The following is a 16,067-nucleotide window of genomic DNA, read 5'->3' on the forward strand; positions in this document are numbered from 1 at the left end:
CATTGCTTTCAACACAGAAGGAAATAGAATTATTCAGATACATTCATGCTTCTGATAGTGAATAAACGGTAATAATTGGGATCTATTTCCTAGCTACAAAAACATCTTAACTGAAAAAAAAAAAGAATGGCTCATATTTTCCTATCAATACAGTTTATCTAACCAGATATGGACAAGATATGATCAGCTCCGTAACATGTCATAGACTCCCAAGTTTATTTGTTTTTAATTCTTGTTCCCCTCAAACAAGGCATATTGCCTCTTGTACATAAGGGAGGCATCTATTTGGGTCCATGTCTACTGGAGGAGGTGATAAAGATGTCTGTTCACATTACATTTAAACTTCTGCATGTTAGTACAGTTAGTGAAACAAGAAACAGGAAGGGAATTCCAAAGTTATGGTGAAAAAGCTATTAAAGTAGAAGGCTTTTCAGCATTTAGAGACTTTAACAATTTTGCTGCTAATCGGGTTAGAAGGGAATATGTACGTTGAGGGAAGACAAATGCAACAAGTTCGTCAGAATACATTCCATTGAGGATCTATTAGATTGGAAACTTTTTTTGGATCCTGTCCAAGAGGGAGAGACCACTGGTAGATGCGCCAGCACATATATGGCAGCAATATTCCATGCATGGGCGAATGGTGGTTTTGTAGAGATACAGGATACACTCAGGTGTGATTTTCTAGCACGGTAAAGTGACTATCTTATTTTGCTTTCGTTTCAATTTACCAAATACAATTTGGATCAACACGTAAACTGTTTTGAACAATTAAAGTATTGTGTAATAAAAAAATGGGCAGCAGCAGGTATTTACAAAATGTAAGGAAAGCAAAAGAGAACCTAATCTAATGGTAGCAGCAGCAGCAGAGATGTGGTGGTGGTGGTGGTGGTAATGGTTCAGAGAATCAAAGGAAAGGAAAGGAGACAGCAGTAGCAAAAAAAAAAAAAGAAAAAAAAAGGGAGTAGGTATAAAAACTAAGACAGCATAAACTTTAGGCATCAAACTAATTAAAAACAAGGGATAGAATGGGTTAACATTTTAATGATTGGAAATTTATATAGAAATTGATTTTGATGAGGTTTCAGTGCCCCCAAACAATTTAATTTTTTAGGAAAAAAATAGTATCAAACATCAATTAGTGTCATAGCAAGTTCAATGTTTATGTGGACAAAACAAGTCAATCATGAAAAAAGAATAAAATAAAAACAGAGCCACAATCAAGAAGGGTGATAGCATCAAGTTTTACCATAAAAATAGTAACATGTTTTTCTGTGTTTTTGATGTTTGATGATCAACTAGACTTGTTAATCCGGTCATTTATGATAAAATGTTATCCCTTAAAAAAAAAAGTAAATAAAATGGTAAAAATAGGAATTATCTTCCTTTCAAATTTTTTTATATATCGGCTATGTGCCCCCACCTCCTACTCCCATTGACTGGTTTTGTTTGCATTTTACATAGATGGTTAGACTATGTAATTTACTAGTAGTAAAGTTATATTTTTTATATACTAAACTATGGTTTTAAAGTAAAAAGAAAATGTTTGGAAGCAATGAAATTCATTACAAGTGATTTCCAACTAATCGTTAAGATATAACCTAAAGTGAGACATTTGCTAAACACAAGAAAGTGAATTCTAAATAAAATTATTGTACGACTATACTGTTGTGGCTACCGAGAATAAAGAAGGCCGATGCACATGACAGCGTGACGTCATTATCATATTCAGTTGTAAGTATATGGTCTAGGCTATCAGCAATAGTTTCCTCTAGTTTTCAGTTTGCTAACAAGTGTATTCTTGCGTTGTTCCAAATTACCGGGGAAATTATCCAAAACGCCCCAAAGTACATACATTTTCTTTTCCTAAATTATCTCAATTTGGATACGTACCATTAGAAGGGAAATTTTTTATTCCAACCAAATATAATAAAGTAAGTAATGTTATTTGTTAATTAAACGTGTATTTAATCAGAACTGTATTCAAGTACTTTCATAACGTTTGATAACATTGTTAATATAAATTAAAGAAACAATACTATTTATTGCTAATATAGCAAATATTATGTTGATATTTTTAACTGTTTATTTTCTTATAAGGCTAAAAAGTCTATCAGGAAGGTTGAAATGTTAATTTAATTCTGTTTTAGTTTTGAACATTATAAACAAATAAGTTTTACATGAGAATAATTGTCAAAATGTCTTTTTAGTAATAAATAAAAACTTTCATTGAGTATTTCCAAATTATTTTGAAGTTCTATATTTTTTTCTAAAGTCGGTTTGAAAATTATTCACCACGCGGCTATTAATGAAATTAGCCGTGACTGAGCGTTATATATTAAAATTGATCGTTTCTTTTTAAAATAATAAACAAATACTTTTTACATGAGAATGATTGTTAAAAACATTGTTTTTTAAATTTATTTACTTGCCTCCCCACGAGGGCACAAGGTCGGTTTTTAATGTGGGAAAATCTAGCCTCCCAAAAAGGGGCACTCTGGTTAGGAACAAAAATAAAATAAAAATTGTGTTAGTTATGAAAGATTTCTCCTCCACTGACCGAGGACAGAACAAATGAAGTGTAGCATCAGAACAGATACTACACTGTGATTATTGTAAATGTTTGGTTACTGACTTTTCTTATATTTTAACAATAGTTTACATTATGGTATGAATGTTTTCTTTATGTTTTTAGGTATGTGAACATCATTTTCGGTCTGCAAGATGAGAACATTAGTCCGAATAATCTCTAAAGTTCCAAAAAATAACATTCAACCCATGTGATTTTTCTCTAAATTAAATTAAAAAAATATTTTTGCACTTGTAACTTTTATTGTTTGTTTGTATTTAAATTATTTGTTTTATTTCAATTTTTTGTATTTTATCGTTTGTTTTCATTCTTTAAATTATTTGTCGTTTGTTTTCACTTTTAAAATTATTCATCGTTGGTGTTTAATATGTTATTTAATTCTTTGTTTCCTAAATTCATAATTCACTTTTATCAGTATTAAATTGTATGTCGCCCCCCCCCCCCTTTTCTTATTTTTTCTGCATTTATTTTACCTTTTCTGCGAGTATATATATATATATATGCGCGTGATCAAAGAAAGAGCCCACAAAAAAAAACGTAAATATGTTTGCAAAAAAAAAAAAAAAAAAAAAAAACATGTTTAAAATTAAAATATGACAAATACATTTATTTTTATTTCAAGAGTACCATTATATACATTTTGTGCTTCCATAACTGGGTGGACAGACAGTAACGCCACCTATAGTTAAACGGAGAAAACAGTCTCTCTCTCTTTCTTCCAGATTACCGATAATATTTATATTTTATATTGAATAAAGTTCAGTTTCAGTATTAATCGAACTGTGTTCCTTTTTCTTTTTAAAAATGTTTTATTGCTCTTTTTCGAATGGCTCTGATATAGTACTGACAGTCTGATAAATCTTACCTACATTGCCTGCTGGCATTTTTTAGTTAACAGGCCTTCTTACTCTCGGTGGCCGCGATACTGTTATAGCACAGTATTGCCAGAAGATCATACTCTCTCCCATCTATGATATGAGGATCACACTAGGAGACTACTGTCCATAAACCAACTAACCGTTGATTAAAAAAAAAAAAAAAAAAAAAAAAAATCAACAAAAATCGCAATTGTACAATTTTAGTGGAATTTTCAGCATTAATTTATTTATTTTTCAAATTTAGCATCAGTGATTTTCAAAACGGTGAAACATTGATAAAACTTAAATTTGGGGTTAAATTAACGCAGTAACATCCTTTTATATAAAAATATGATGTTATTGTTAAAATAGACTCTATACAAAAAATTTTTGACAACATTTTAAAGGGACAAAACTCAAAGTAAGAAAGTTCCCTCTGCACTGCTAAAAAATCCCTTTGTAGAGAGGGAGGGTGTGCAAGGTATGTAAAAGACTGCAAGGTTTGGACAGATTTGCATCATGAAAGGTTTTAAATCTGGATAAGTAGTATCGAGGTTACATATCCCCGGACCTACCAATTGAAATAAATACCTAAGAAAGGCAAAAACCTACTGATTTGCATTTTATTAGAAGAAATGCGATTATAGGTGAATATAGGATTAAGTACAATAGATATTTGATTTTATTAGATCACATTCTAAATCATTTAAAAACATTAGCTTAGAAATCAACCATGAATTATCGATAAAACATTTACCCCCCCCCACCGTATAGTGCATAGTTCTTTGATTACATAACGTAAATAAGTTCTTGATGAGCCGTTCCATATAAGTTATCAAATTTACCAAATTTTCATTACTAATGATTACTATATTGTCCAATTTATACTGTACACTCTTTAACCCTTATCCTTGAGTCGCCTCTTGGCCTTGATAATGTGGTGATGCCTATGTAAAAAAAAAAAAAAAAAAAAAAAAAAAAAAATACAGAAATTTTCCTCCAGTTTAGGACAAATGAACTATAATATTTGACTTTGGTTTTCAAACTTTAATTCAAACATGACATGACTTTCTAATTGACAGTTTTTAAAGGCTTAAAAATTATTTTTGAATGTCACAATATCGTAAATAAGTAGGCAATTTTAATTCATCTCTATATATATATCTATATATAAAATATATATATATAAAAAATATATATATATAAAAGGCAAAATGTGTGAGACCATTTCGTGTATGTCTTGCAAAGACTTTTTTCACCGACATTCCTGGGGGTGGGGGGTTACGATCGCTTAAAACTGTTTATATACCCCCTAGATAATAATATCTAGGATTTGGGAATGCATGTAGTGTCTAGATTTATTTATGTCGATTTATGCGTGTAGTGTCTAGATTTATTTATGTCGATTTATGCGTGTAGTGTCTAGATTTATTTATGTCGATTTATGCGTGTAGTGTCTAGATTTATTTATGTCGATTTTTACAAAATTATTGCTATTTCAGCCCGTCTTGTGTTCGTTCAGCTTTTTCGTATAAAAAGCGAAACTAATTCAAAGCTAAGCGCCACTGTTCCCGGCAATCGCACTGGGAAACATCCAGAAACAATCAGCTTTGATCAATGTGGGGCCAAACTCCATATATCAGACAATTGCTATTCAATCTGGACAATGGGGAGCTGGTTTCCCCCTCCTCAATATCTTGGGGGAAAAAACAAAGTTGGGTAAACAAACCCAAAATAAGGTCAAATAGAAGCAGAGCAAAAGTTAAGTTCACTACTTCTATGACCTCATTAATGAGGTCAAATAAAATCAGTAGTTAACTTTTATTGCGGCCACACGTGTCAATTATGTTTTTATTACTTAAATTCAAACATTTCCATTAGTACATCGCGATGGCACGATTTTTTTTTCACACTTTAATTTCCAACTTTGCCTCAAAGGTTTGAGGGTTCAATCCTCATACTCACTTACCAAAACTTTTTTTTCTTTATTGTAACCCCACCCCCAGAGTTTTGATTTACCCAAAACCACACACACATCCAAACACCCGGGCAATGCCGAGTACCCCTCGCTAGTTAATAAATATATATGAATAAATAAAAATCCTCGTTCAATATTTGAAAGTCATTTTGGAGCCTTTAAACAGAGAAATTAATTTGTCTTGAATCAGTATTATGGTTCATTTTCAAACACATCCCTATCGTATCAAAGAAGCCAATATATTGGTATCAATAAATGAGACCCCCCACCCCAAACAAAGATTTAAGGACTTGTATCTATGCAATGAGACGTTACTACATGTCATGATCTTATCGATCGAGGGGCGAGTATAACAGTATTAAGGAACAGATAAATAGGGATTATATATATATATATATATATATATATATATATATATATATTAGTAAGGTTGAGCGTGTATAAGCAGATAGAGAGATTTGAATCTCATAAAATTGTCAAACATTCTGCGACAATTCAAACAATTTTTTTAAATTAATCCTTTTTTAAAGCATTTTATTTTAACTATTTTTATTCAATCAATGAAACAAATGATAATTTAATTCAATTAAATTTCATAGGAAGAAATAGGGAGAGAAAATGAATTACCGCGCAATAGATGTAAAAAAAAAAAAAATACTATAAATCTTTATGGAATTTAAATTTTAGCAGTTTATAAATTTGGCTTATTAAATTATTTTTTTCCAAAAACGTAAATATTCTCTTACAATAAATTAAGACTAAAAGCAAATGAAACCGTAACACCAGACAACTAAAGGTATATTCTTGTATTTACTGAAAATACCCACGTAACATATGAACAAATTTTTAAAACTAAATTTACACCTCAATAACAAAATGCCATTCATTACACAAACTTTTAAAAGAATTATAAATTTCAGACTTTTCAAAAACATTGTGTATGATGAACGATTCTTTGTTCATAAGGAGAAAAATGGTCTTGATGTTATATATCGGAACCCTGCATTGTCAAGTAGCAATTACATTAACTACTATAAATTTTGGCAAGGATCACATTAATACGTATCAGGATAACCTAGCAGAAAATGGGAATACGCCCCGCTGCAGGTGGGATGATTTAAATGTTTCAAAGACAAAACATGCTAGAAATGCAGATGTTATATATAGGAGAATGATGGCATTCCTTCAAGGAGAGAAAGAAAAGGATTTCTAAGAGTTACTTCCTCATGTTTTGGACTGGTACGGATGACATGCGTCTGACAATCTAGAAATCAAGATTGCCCATACGTCACCATCCTGATGATTAAGTTAAGAAAGTATTTAGTTACGTGTAAATAATTAGTTGTGTGGTCTCTCCTCCGGTGAGTAAACTCTCTGAATAAAAACTTTGAAAGCTCAATAAAGTTTGCTTTGGAATTTCATGCACGAGTAGTTTTGTTTGTTTTAAGTCAAACAGAAGATCAACAACTATAAGAGCACCCACACAGGCGAGATATCAAACACATCAATATACTAAAAAACAAAAACAATTTGAACAAAGTTATGTCAACAATAAAAAAAGAAAAATTCTTGGTCCCAGAAATGAAATAAAATTAAAAATGGGATACAATGTTTGTATTATTGAAACTTTGGTATTTATTTATTTTTTACACAAAATATTAATTAAGGCTTAGAAATACCTAAATAATTCAAGCTGTTATATATATATATATATATATATATATATATATATATATATATATATATATATTAACAGTGATTTTATTGCATAGCTCAAGTCAAATGTTTAAAATTTTATTTTTAAAAAATAGACCAATATATGTAAAACAAACAAAAAACAACAACAACAAAAAAAACAATTTGATATGTACGGGCAATTTTGCAGGTACAATAAATAAAATTTCACATCACCTGTTTATTTAAGCCGAAATCTAGTTGCAATCACCAATCTAAAAGAACAGGTATTCATTTGTTTTGTGACGAGTGACAAATCAACAAATTAAAAAAAACAAAATTGTAATTTTTTTTTATAGAATTTTGTAATTTGTTATTTTTTGGTGTAACATTTTCAAGTTTCATGGATTCTAAATGTACCAAAAACACTGAATATCACTTTGATTTGCTACGTCATGAATGGTGTCACATATACACTTTGTTATTTGATCTATACTTCCATATTCCAATCAACATCGTATTAGAGCAAGGAAACCCTAAGTTCAAAAAAGAAGCCATACGACACTTCAGTCAATTATTAAACAAGAAGTCACTGAATTCTCAGTAAACTATTTTGACGAATGTATAGTTTATGCTTATTTAAACCAACTCAATTTTCATCATTTTTCCATAAATCATCAGTAAAAACACTGGAGCACAAATACAAGAAATTAAAAGAGGACAGCTTGATGTAAAGATTCATATTAAAAAAAAAAAAAATAGGTATGGATATTTTTTTCCATTGTAAATAAACCAAATGAGAACATCAATTCCAATGACAAAGGAGATTATTTAGTCAAGTATGGCTGAAACACTCAGGCATTTTGGCTTCTCTGATGCCTTATTTGATTGGACTAAAAATACAATTTCCAATTTTATTACTTTTCGTCACAACAGAAACAATTAGAAAATTGATCGAATTGATCACACTTAACAGAAAAGAAAACAGGAAATGTAAAAAAAAAAAGCTCTAATTTACAAGTTAAATGAAAGACAGATGTGTGCACTCAAAGTGTACAGAAGATGGCCATCTATGAAATATATCACATTCCAATGTGGAATAGAATTTTCGCAGGAAAAAGGGGGGGAAAAAAAAGAAAAAAAACAAGATAGCGTTTATTTAACATCTTGTCTTGATTGTAATGAGTTTTCTCCCTTTAAAACCAATAATAATGATAATAATACTAATTGGTGCCAGCATCGGTTGGTAAAATACAAAATAGTCATGAGACATGAGGAAGGGAGGAAGCACCATCCAGCACTCCATTGATAAGGCATGAAAGCTTGAGGAGGTTTATTGACATTTAAATTAAAACAAAAAGAAAAATCAATGGTAAACAGCAGCTGTGAAAACGCAAAATGGATATGCAATGATAATCAAAAGAAATAAGAGTACTGGAATCTGGGATGACTTCTCAATTAAATTCCATAGAACACCACATGTTGCTGTCAGAGAGTGATCACTGGCTGAGAACTCCGAGTGAGTAAATAATAATAATAGCATCTGTAAGCTTCGTACGAAAGGCATCACTGTGTCAGACAATTTTATCACATTCTTTTTATAGGTTTTTATTTACTTACATTTTAGTGCTTATGGTGTAAAAATAAAAAGATCCCAACTATTTCAATTGATTAGTTAAAATTTTTTAATTATATAGAAAATTATGATTATTAGCAGGAATATATTACTTAAAAAGAACTTAACTGAAATTTCGTTTTTTAATATTAATGATTAGCATCATTAAATTTTCAGATCATAAGCAAAAACAAAATATTCTGAATTTCTTAGCAGCAAAACGAACACCTCTCTAAAAACTGAATCCCAAGGCCCTAATTTGGTGTTCAAAGATTTTCTTATATTTTCTCACAAAACTTTGTCGGCTGGTGAAAAAAAAATTCTTAGGGAAAACATCAATAGAGGAGGGGGGGGATTATTTATGTTAAATTTACATATAGACAACTTCCATCTAATAATTAGCAAAACGGTTAAAAAAAGTCTGAAAATTTAGTGCTCAATATTTATTGGTTTTATTAAAACAAAAAAACAGATTTTTAGAGACGCATGTATGGTATACGCACATCAAATATTTTTGGCAGCATTAACATTTTAAAATACTCCTTAATAAAAGAGTAACACAATCCGAACATTGTTACAAAAGTGATCATTGTTACAAAAGTGATCACTTCCTATTTATACTGAAATAATCTTCGCAACAGACAATGCGAACATAGAATGTTGCCCTTTTCTCTTCCCTGCAACCTCTCTTCCATAGAAGAGACGTTGCGAGCCTGTCTTTGTTTTATCGCTATTTCCATGGCAGGTGCTCGTCTGAGCTCCAATCCCTCGTCCCCCCTCGCCAATCTTCCACGAGAAACACCTGTCTGGTTGAAACTACTGTCAATAATTTTCCCCACTCTTTATCTGTGCCTAAATCCAACCATAGATTCCATGAGCAAAGCTTCTTTCTTAGAACTGCACGCCAGTGGAACTCTCTGCCGCTTGCCTGTTTCCCACCTGACTACAACTTGGACGTCTTCAAGTCCAACATAAACAAACTCCTGACAAACCGCCCCCTTAAGTAAGACACTCTATCAAAACCCCCAATACTAATGATTACTACAATACTATCTCACTGATTACTGTACATGCAATAACCCTTATCTCTGAGTAGCCTTTGGGCCTTGATAAGTGGTGACCCCCATGTAAAAAAAAAAAAAAGAAAAAAAAAAAAAAAAAAAAGAAATCTGAAATTAGGTTGGTGCAAAAATAATGTCGTGTTGTGATGTTCAACTATATATATATATATATATATATATATATATATATATATATAAACAACATTATTTTTGCACTAACCTAATATTTACTGGAAGTTAGTCGATACCCATACTTTGTGGAGATAAGTTTTCAGATGATTAAGATTATAAAGCAACCATGAACAACAAGCCAACCACATGGGCAATTAGTCTGGTTTGCTGTTAAGCCTGGTCAGTATTTAATGGGTGACCATCAAATATTAAATTAAATATCAAATGCTCTCTTCAGAACCGTGGTGACAGATGGTGCAACCCATCGGCCAAATTACAATTGTTACAATCCAAGAAATCTAAATGGAAAATCCAATGCAGACTATTTTTCAGTCGGGTAAACATACAAGTAAAAGGAGAGTCACATTTTTTTTTTTGAATATTTAATATTTAGCTGATATATAAAACAAAGTAAATATCTTTTGTAATCATTGCTGTCATGCATTTATATATAAAATAAACTGAAATTTTGAAATATTTTCAGATTACAGCTTGTATAATACGATAAAACTAAGGCCCTTATAAATATTATACTAACATTTATGTGGACAAAATTAATAGTAAAGGAATTTTTCAGTAAATTTTAATATAAACTTTTCAGAAAATTCTTTCGTACAGTACACTTGTTGAAATATTACAGTCTGCAACGGATTTTTACGTCATCGCATTTTATGGATTACCTCATATGCATACATTTCAACATTATAATCTCTCCGTTTGGACTATGTTTTTCTTCATTGCCTTAGATTTTACGATTGTGCATTTATATTTCTTCATTAAATCTAAAAACATGATATAATATCCTTTTTTAATATTGGCTTCGTTTAAGCTTTTTATGCAAGTTTTAGCTCGACAATATATGTGCTAAACAGCAAAAATTATGACTTCCTATTAACATTATTTTGCTAAAATAACATTTCCTCTGATGATTTGATCCATGGATTAAGAAAATAACTTGAAATTTTTGTATTCCTTGTCAAACAATAAATTTGTTGTAACTTTTAAAAAATTTACTAAATTTAATTCCAAATTCACACTTTATATATATAACAGTGGAACCCCAGGATACGATGGCCCTAGGATATGTTTTTTTCAGGTTACAATGTGGAATCCAATGTTTTTCCGGACCCTCGTTTAGACAACTAAATTGTCTGAAATCCACACAGGTGACTTGTTTATAGTGGTGAAGGCTTTGTGTCAAGCCATCCACACTTTTTTGAAACTACTGATAAATTCAGTTGGTGCAAATGACTGCCACAAGACAGAGCAGACAATGGACGTACATTTGTACATCAGCGTTTTTTTTTATCTTCTAGATGCAGCTCTTAAGGCTGAAGGTGCATTACTCCCAGTCAAATTTTAAATGTGCCCCCAGATACCAACCTGGGAATTTCTACATTTCAGTGCAATACATACTGCATTTAATATTCACAAATGGTCACCTATCTGGTATTGGCCAGCCTCATAGTTACTTAACTTTGGTATCTAACGACAACCAGTGTGTTAATGTGATTATGCCGTATAAATATATGGGTGAAGCACTCCAGTGGTGGAAATGATTTCCATTTAGCATAATGCAATATTCTTCTGTAAAACGAACTGAGTACTTTTGATTACCAATAACAGAAAAGTTGTAAACTAATAAATTCAGATAAACCAAAACCATTTTTTTTACCAACAGTGCCACAAAGTCATAAGAGGCTACTATTTGGGACCACATTAATATGTAGGGAGTTGGGCAACAAGATGTCTGTTCACATTATACTTGAACTTCTGCATGTTAGTAGAGTCAGGGAAGCAGGGGCCTGGGGGGGGGGGAATTCCAAAGTCTAGCAGTTCAAGGGAAGAAGCTATTTGAGTAGAAGGTTTTACGGCATCCAGGGATCTCTACAGTGTACAGGGATCTCTACAGGGATTTTGCTGCTTGTCTGAAATTCTTTTATTCCAAAGTACTTAGTGCAATGTAGAGCAGTTATAATAATAATAATAATAATAATATACAAGGTTTACATAAACACTGCCAAGATATTCTTACTTAATGGTCTTTTCAGCCATACATGTAATTGTTTATGCTAAGCTAAAACACATACTCTTCATTCTTCTAATATTTAAACATTCAACTTTGTGGCTGATTATTGAATATGATAAATAAAGTTTTACTGAAATGTAAAGTAAAATAAATCTAATTTTACTCAGTTTATTGATTAATGCCAAAGTTTAAAGAGAATTTTATATACTTAGATAATTAAGATTTTTTTTAAATTACAGTTTTTTAATCCAATGAAAATCCATTTTTAAAATTCCAAAGAATAAAAGTAAAAATGTTTAAATATTTTTTAAATTTTCAAATAAAAACATGCTATAAAATGTTCGATATAAAATTTCCATTTTTTTTATATTAGTTACAAAAAAAATTCTAAATATTGTTATAAAATTTCTTATAATCTATTTAATGTTTTCAAGTTATTTTGTAGATTTATTTTTTATATATATGCCTATTTAATTGATATTATTGATCATATTTCTACACAGAAATGTTTACCCCTCCCCCCAAAAAACAGAAGTTTACTATAATACATCTATAGGTAAATATTATAATAATTTTTCATAGAACCTATGCACAAAGTTATCAAAATACCATTGTCTTTTTTTTTTGTCATCCATATATGTCAGATTTGGAAACATCTTTATGAATAAATGCAAATGCTGGGCCTATGTTCCCTACTAACCAGTAAAGTCAAAACGATCATTTTCTACTTTACATAATAGATGAACCATCTTTTTTTATGTATATATTGCTAATGTATATGCAATATGAGCCACAAGGTAACTAATTTACATAATTGCTTTCATAAAACGCATTCTATTATTTGTTATTGTACAAAGGCACCTCCGTCAAGAACTTAAAACAGATCCAAGCGACTGCATCAGTTTTTGGAAAATTGAGAGATCGTTTGTGGAATCAGATTAAAAACCAAGATGAAAGTGTACAGAGCAATTGTCCTACCATCACTCCTGTACAGCTCAGAAACCTGGACTCTCTACAGACGCCACTTCAAGAGATTAAACCTGATACAACAAAGGCACCTCCGTCATCTAATGGCTATCTCTTGGAAAGACCATGTATCGAATTTTGAAGTACTAAAAAAAGCTAAAATGCTCAGTGCTGAAGAAATAATCATAACGAACCAACTGAGATGGACAGAACATGTCACGCGCATGTCAGACAACAGACTACCAAAAGCAATTTTCTTTGGTGAGCTAAAAGAAGGTACACGACTCCTAAGCATATCGAAACTGCGCTATAAAGACGTGTTCAAGAGACATTTGAAAAACACAAACCAACTCAACGACTAGAGAAGAAAAGCTGAAGATCAGATAGTTTGGAGAAGTGTGGTATCAGGCGCAGCTGATGCCATTAGAGATCAAAGCATTGCTGCTTGGGAAGCAAAAAGAGCGCGATTACGAGTGCCACTACCCAGATTTCCTGCCATCAGGTGTCACATCTGCGGCCGGGGTTTCAGAGCTGTGATCGGACTCACATCGCACCTTTGACACGGACACTAACCAACCTCCGCGTCATCGTCGATATTGTTTTATTTCCTGAGCAAATATTTAGTGTTTGCCTTTAAATGTTCCTTTCTTTAGATAAATCAATATGTTGCATCTTCGGTTAAAAAGAAATCCATTTGTATCTACATTTGCAATTTAGAAATTCTAAATTAAAAGCAAAAAATAGAGTATTTCATTATAAATGTTCTACTTCTCATATTATTGAGCATTTTTGAATTTATCCTTCATCATATATCTATATATATATATATATATATATATTATATATACTAGCAGAATAACCACAGATTGCCCGGGATTGAATGAGGATCAATGAATGTTCCACACTTTCAATATTTTTGTCATGATCAAAATATGTGGAATTTGTCTGAAACCCACCGCCGAGCACCTAGAGGAGACTTCACATACCTCCCTGTAGTGACTTAGTCCACAATACATTTTAGTCTACATTGCACTGTTGAGAACATACTGTTGATTTTATAAAATTAAATGTAAATAATGGCTTGCATTAAAGTTTAAAATGTAAAAGTCAAGTATCATGGTTAAATTATGCTCTAAACAGAAATATTCGTTTAAAATGCACCTTTGTGTTATCAGAGAGCCTACTGTTGATTTTATATGCTGGGCTCCTCTGCTTGTGTGATGATAGAACTTCTCAAATGCACTTGTGATGTAGAGCAGTATAAAGTAAAAATCTCACTATGCCTTCTTAATTGGATATTTTCAATTATCGATACTTATCAGAGGCATTCCGATACAAAACTCATCTAAGTCCAGACACAAAATGCATTTGTGTGAAATTTCACACAGCGCAACCCTTGCCTCACAATTGCATGCACAACCATCCTTACAGAAGGTATCCATTTTCTCTTGGGACTGAACAGAAGCATTGATATATATAATAAAATTTGAATTAGCTGAATTGATTGAATTGATTGAATTAATTGAATTAGCATTGTTATAAAAATATAATAAAATGAAAATCAAGTTCTCAAAACCAATCTAGAACCGATTCAAGACAGCAGATTTAGCACACCCAAATGGTGGAAGATCCTTTCAGATAGAAAACCATGTTAGAGTCATCTGACAATTGCTTACAACATGTGAAACCAGTGGTTGACCTATTAAAAAAAAACTGATTTATTCATTATAATGCTAAGACATAAGTGTATTTCCAAAATTTTTACCGATTTCAATACTCATCAGCTATCCGTGTGCTAATATACAAACTTTATAAACTATGTGTGTGGGGTGGGGGGCTAGTTACTTCCACTAGATATCGCATTACAAAAATAACTGCCAGAAACTGCTAAGTAGATATACTTTTATGAATATAAAGCAACCATTTATTTTTTGGGAAATGACAATTTTGTAAGGTGTTCACTTAAAGAATTGAAAGACTGCTGGTAATGGCTTTCTTCAAAACATGTAAAGGTCAATATTGTTTAAGTTGAAGCAAATTAACGTATGGTCATTCCTATCGAAAAAGATAAATTTTTGTTTAAAATTTTTTTAAATCTAATATCAATTTAGTACCATACCGGAAAGGAATAAGATATAATATTAAATGTTTGAAATAAAATTCAAAAGTGCTAGAACATTGAAAATTAAAACCCAAATATCTTTTACTATTTACAAATTCAAAACGATTTCTTGATGGTAACTTTTGACTCTTATAATGTATCTAATCTGCCAGAAAACAAAAATTGAACATATTTTGTTTTTGAAGGTGATTCTTGTATCTTCTAAAGAATGATTACTAGGGACTATAAATTAGCTTTTTCATTAACATGTAAATTCTTACCTAATTATAAATTGCTTACGAATATAAAAAAAAAGAAAAAAAAAAAGATATTTCACAAATTAAAAATATCTTTTATCCAATACAGTAGCATTTAAAAACTTAAACTAAATTCTTGTTTCTCATTTATATCGAAACAGAAACCCTAGAGATCTGATAGATATAAAAAGGGATTTACCGTAATGTACAAAGTTATGAAATCTGAAAAATGTCCTCTTCTCAGTTCTAAGAATATTTTAAGCCAATACTACATCTTTGCAGAATATTAGAATTCAACGAATAAAACATTTTTAATTGTAAAAAAGTAAATTTTAAAATTCAAATCAAACATGAAAAATTAAACTAAAGATAAAATATAAAATTTAAAACAATATGGTCTATTTGCAAGACTGCAAATGTCTTGGAACAATCCAGCATGAACAAAATAGTTACCAAGTTATTGTCGCCATAATTATGAAAAAAAAAAAAAAAGGTCAAGTGATGCGGTGTATGTGGATGTCAGCTGCGAATCCTGATGTATATAAGACAAAAACGATGGATAGGTAAAGTGCAGTGGGGTGTTCTACTGCACAATATGTGCTGCACCTTACTGCAACTTAGCCAGCCAGTGAGCACAAGGGGATGCAGTAATGCAGTAGTGCGAGTGGTAGCAGTAGTAGTAGGAGCTAAATTTGGCACTAATGGCATTGGTCGTAGTTGTGGGTCAACCATCTCAATACCTCATCTTTCCACCTGTAAACAGAAATC

At 31.2% G+C, this 16,067-nt stretch overlaps 1 protein-coding gene across 7 annotated transcripts in view; it reads right to left on the reverse strand.

Annotated features, from left to right (window-relative positions):
• LOC145295851 (uncharacterized) overlaps nt 1–16,067 on the reverse strand; it is a 423,706-nt gene that overhangs the window by 64,604 nt on the left and 343,035 nt on the right. The gene's annotated exons all lie outside the window — the stretch shown is intronic.

The sequence above is a fragment of the Euprymna scolopes genome, chromosome 16, assembly GCF_053919585.1.
Source record: "Euprymna scolopes isolate OS-2025 chromosome 16, ASM5391958v1, whole genome shotgun sequence".
NCBI lineage: Eukaryota > Metazoa > Mollusca > Cephalopoda > Sepiida > Sepiolidae > Euprymna > Euprymna scolopes.